Below are 5,944 nucleotides of genomic sequence, written 5' to 3'. Positions count from 1 at the left end.
ATTGAAAATAACCACGGATCGCAGATGCATCATATATCCTGAAGCACAATCACATAAGCATATGAGCATAAATCCTAATATTCATAAATCCCAACAACCAATAAGCTCTAAGGTATAACCAACAACTCTTAGGAACAACCAACAACCAGTTCTTCTCCCCCTTTTTGTCAAGGAATGACAAAGGGAAACCATATGTTCAAGGAGACATAAAGAGAGCCGAGAATGAAAAAACCAAACTAAACAAGGTCAGAGCGGTTCAATATAATCACATATACGTATCATCCTCAGCATTATCAACATCATTTGCAGCGTCCTAATCCTCACCATTAAAGGCGGCAAGAAGCATCTCTTATTTGAGCAAATTTTGCTCAAGAGACTTGACATACACATTGAATAGTCATGAAGACTTAGCAATGGGTGTCAACAGGGGATAAGTGAGTAGCAAAGACATCATGATGTCACACTCAAACATTATCTACAAAGAATAGCTTGGTGGAAAGACCTAGATGACCAAGAGACAACTCTCGGAGGGTATATGCGGGATACCAGCAGGTCTTGATATCCTGGAGAAGTATGGTTAAGCACAAAGGAAGATATTTAGATATGATCTAAGCTTAACATCCGAACCAATGTCCTAAGGGGAATCTGCATAAAGACCACACACCCATGTATGGTTAACCCTAAGAAAAGACACTAGGCAATTAACCCATCAACAAACAAATTCACATCAAGAGGAAATGTTTTAAGGTCAATGGAATTCTCATAAACAATCAGCCTCGAAAGAGTAACATGAACTCATAAAAGGCAAAGTGAGAACAAGGAGGGAGAGCTAGGGATATCGAAAGGATCATCCTTACGGGAGACAAGGTGGGTTTGGCATCCCCTATAGCAGCTGAAGCTTTGCATTTGATAATAGGGACATTGACCCAAAATCTGAGTTTAGGCATACACTCCAAACAATAACATCAACAACAACCAACACAATGGTCAGTGCACCTCAGTATGAACTAAAGTGAATGATGATGGAAAGGCTATCAAGGGAGAGTGAAGGTGAAAAGATCAAGGGAGAGTAGAGCAATTAGCATGACATCTAGGCAGCGGAGAAAGCGTCGTGGTATGACGTCAGAGTATGCCACTGAAAACTACAACTCACTCATGCTTGAAACAACTATAGTTCAATCCCTCCAACTCTCATGTCCAACTATCCCACATGAAACAAATCAATGATCAAGGAAAAAAGTCAATATCCTTCTTGGAACAGAAGTGATGCTTCAAATCACATAGGTACAACGCATATGTAATAGGGCACAACCAAACACAAGCAATCTCACACTCAAAACATGCAACACACAAGAAGAACTTCCCTCAATGTTTTGACAACCTCAAAAGGACTAAGATGCAAGTATGTGAATAGCACATATCATCAATATACTCCCCCTAAGAGGGTGTATTACTCCCCCTACGGGTGTACATAATATGAAAGAAGGAACAACTAGATGCAAGTCCTAGGATACCAACCATTATCTTGATCCTAACCAGAAGTTTAAGCACAAGCTCACAAAGTCCTCAATCAAGAGATAAGCAATGACACACTTACACAAGAGTTTTCCAAAAACTTTTGACAACTTTAATTTCAAGAAATATAAGATGTGTGTGTGTACCACTGATTTATCAATTACTCTCCCTAAGAGCGTGCATAGAAAACAAACTTATCTATTTGAAATAAAATGACACACAAGAAATAACGACTAAGCAACCTACTGAGGATACCAATGTCCATTCAGATCCCTGCATATAGACAGTTTGAGCATAAACACACAAAGTAAGACATCAAGATTTCAAATGTCTTAATCACTATGCTAGTCCACATGTATATATGACTGTGAAGAAATCACCATGGTCCATTAAACTTAGTCCAGACATTAGAGTGTGTGTGTGTGAGATAGTTTCTCTTGTGGGTCTTTAGATTAACATCAACTGAGATGAGAGATGATATATCATACAGTCCAGGAGAGCAGAAGTCACATCCATCCTTATAGCACCAAGAACAACATTGTTCAAAATCAGAGGCAATTTTTCCGATTAATTTAATTAGATATTAGTTTAATAGCCAATCTGAAAAATCGTCCTCATAGGTTCATGTAGCAAGAGGGTTGCCATTGACTCCCTAACCAGATGGTCTTGGGGCAATAAGTGTAACAAAGACACTCAATAGGACAACCAACTTGAACTCATAGAAAGATAGAATGCATTTTAGAAATCCTCACTGAGTCATGTATCAAGTGAGAGACCAGCTAGTCCAAGATATGATATGTGAATTACATTTACACTTCAAGATCACCAAACCAGTCTCGTTTCTGCCCACCCTTGTATCGCTCATCACGATCAAGGAATGTATACTTTGAGACTAGCCTATAGTGGAGCAAAGAACTCAACACACCACCTCATCAAACCAACCTCGTTTCTTCCCACCCTTATATCGTTTGTCACAACCAAGGAATGTATACTTTGAGGCTAGTTTGGCATAAATTTTTTTGCATCAACTCATCTCAGTTTATAGCTTTGCACTTTGTAACCCACAAAGTTGACTATGTGAAGCATGTAGTTCCTTAAGTCTTTCAAAGCTTAGCAGACCACAGATGAGAAATAATGATCAATTAGATGCAAACATACATGTGTACAAGAGAGCAACTAAGACAAGTGAAATTTAGACACTCACTTAGGTCAAGATCAGAAACTGTCTAGGGATAGCACATCACATAGGTATCCTGAAAACTATTTCTGGAAAATAAAGACACATATATATATTTTTTCTTTTTGAAGAAGAACTTCTAAGGCTAAAAACTTATGAACAGACACACAAGAGTCTTAAGGGGAGAAACCAATCTCTTTGGCATACACCAATGGCCTTTCGAAGGCATATAAAACAAGGTTGTCAAAAGATTTTGTAAACAATTATGCATATCAATCTTCAACAAGTATAAGCACAATTTAAGCAAGTTATGTTTAGCCCAAAGTTATGATGAAATGATACTTAATATCAACATGTTTAATCTTAGAATACAACACAGCTTTCTTGGAAATATTGGTGACATAAGTATTACCACAAAAACAGGGATAGAATACCTTGCTGGAATCCCTAATCAGCACATATGTGGCTTCATCCACAATAGTTGCATACAACAACTTTCTGCATCCATGGGCTCAGTTTGTGCAGTGAAAGTGGTGGCTTTTTACTATGTCAAGAGATCAAATTTGTTCCCACAAGGAACAACCTCCCAATGTGTCTTTTCTTTCCGTAACATCGTTAACCCAATCCAAGTTAGGGAAACCTGCAATATCAGCATTAGCATCATATGGATAACTAAAACCAAAATCACAAATACCATACATGAATCCAAAGATACGGTTTACCGCCTTCACATTGGATCCCTTGGAGTTTACTAGGTTGTTAGCAAAGAAGCCAACACATAAGGCAATAACATGCCTACTGTTGTGAAGTATAAGAGGCTAACAATCATGCTCTTGAAGTGTGTTTGATCAACATCAATATCCTCCTGATCGACGAAGATCTTACAGCTCATGCCTATCAGATTCAGGATGGCAGTAGATGCTTCCATCCCAAACATTGGAGTGACAGATAAACAATTTATCCTTTTTATACGCAACTTGTAAACACAGAGAGTAACACTGTTTACCATAGAGACTCATCTCAAAATTTTTCAAAGAAGGTGGTAAACACATCCAGCAAGATATCACAAAATAGGGCCAAGCACATGTCATCAACATATACTTGTGCAATTATAATGTGCTTTGAGGTGCCTTTGATAAACATGGTTTTGTCAACTGAACCTCTCACATACCCATTATCAAACAAGTGTGTGGGCAGTCACTCATACAAAACTATAAGAACTTGCTTAAGGTCATAAAGGCCTTGCTAACCTATGCACATGCTCAGGATGGCTGAGACTTTGAAATCCTAGAGCTTTGGATCTAGCAGGAACTAAGTGTCATACAATGCTTATTTCAAAATGGTCCAACACATCTCACAAGGCATGGATATAATCAACATCAAGCAAGGCTCTCATATCAAATATGGACTCTATGATAAATACAAAACCATAAATAAAATATGGTGTGTGTATCATATCAATATGTAGCAAGTAAACACTTAAGGATGACAACACTGCTTACCAATCGAATTGACTTACCCCTGGTTTGTCTAGGCCCATCCACCTTACCAAAATATGTCAAAAGAAGTGTGATCTTTCTGAGTTGATATTTTTCCAGATCTATGGGGTGTCGGGATGGCAAGACTCTCATCCATCCCTGAGTCTGGGAAATCAGATTCAGTCCCCAGGATTTCCTCATTAGATATTCGGTCAACAATGGGTGTATCTCAGACTTGTTTTTGTTCAGACACCACAGAATAACCATGAGAGCATAGAGAAGTCATATATTGCAACATATAATATTTCCTTCACTTTGCATGATCTCTTGTTGTCCACACAATATGTTTTCACATGTAACAAATATGGCTTCTTCCATTTCCAAAGCTCAAAGGGTGGCTTGAATGATTTCAACCTGAAAATCACTCTATCCAAAGAATAGTAGACATTAGAAGCAAACCTCTTCCCAAAAGGAATGAGGGAGATTATAGGCATTTAAGCATAACTCTTCCCAAGTCAACAATGACACAATTTATCTTTTTAACAAACCTATGTTGTTTGGGAGTAATGGAAATAGAAAATTCATGATGTACACCAAATTCCTCACAACAATAATGAAGCATGTTGAAATTTAATGTCATAGTCGAATCTAATACTACCAATATGCAAGCCAACAAAACACTCTCAACAAACCTATGTTGTTTGGGAGTAATGGAAGTAGAAAATTCATGATGTACACCAAATTCCTCACAACAATAATGAAGCATGTTGAAATTTAATGTCATGGTCGAATCTAATACTACCAATATGCAAGCCAACAAAACACTATTCAATTGAAACCCAATTTTTAGCAAGCTGTAATCTTTTCAACACTTTCACCTTTAATAGCTAGGAATCTAACCCAAGTGAAACTTGAAAGAAAAAAAACAACAACAATTACAAGCACATGCTTCCAACCACCAATGCTTTAGTTTCAACAAGTTCAACTAAGTCTATATGCAACAGATCAAACATATTACACATAAGTTAAACATCAAATTAAGAGTGAAGAGAATGAGTCAGCTTACCAATTCTGTAATGCTCATACATACCTGTGAGGATACCAGTGAGCTTAGGTATCCTTGTCGGCTCCTTTCAATGATAGCTTTACAATGACCATATATTTCAATAACACACTCTTCTGTGCCAAAGTTCAAGATAATCCTCATATACCATTGAACGAAAGCACTCTTGAAGAGAAAACTTCTCTTATGCAAAGGTACTATAACATTGGTCATTAGTCCTCACACCTCTTATCATGTCTTTACCTTTACCATAAGGTATCAGACATATAACACTGTCACAACAAACTAACACTCAGGAGATTGACCTCTAACCCTTTTACCAAAAGAAACATCCTTCAGGTCCAGGAGACCAAGAGTGTTAGCTATCCCACAACCAACTCAGCTTTGGCACCAACCCCAAACACAACTTGTCCAAACCTAGATGTGAACCATTTTTGGTCACAGATCATGTGCCTTAAAACAGCCATTGTCCACATACCACCAATCAAAACGACTCGTTGTAAGAACACTAAGTGCAACATTGCACATGGCCATGAACTAAGTCTCTCCAAGACAAATTCTAAGTCTAGAGAAAAAGGCATACATGCCCAACATCTGGGTTTCGTCCAAAAAATGTCAAATGGTTTGGTATAAACTGATATGGCTTTGAAACAACACCGCTCATAAATCTCATTCTAACCCAAGTGGATTTTTCTATGGAATCTGGGTTTA

The sequence above is a fragment of the Fragaria vesca genome, linkage group LG5 (assembly GCF_000184155.1).
Source record: "Fragaria vesca subsp. vesca linkage group LG5, FraVesHawaii_1.0, whole genome shotgun sequence".
NCBI lineage: Eukaryota > Viridiplantae > Streptophyta > Magnoliopsida > Rosales > Rosaceae > Fragaria > Fragaria vesca.
The sequence above is the reverse complement of the archived record's forward strand: the minus strand, read 5'-3'. Positions refer to the sequence as shown.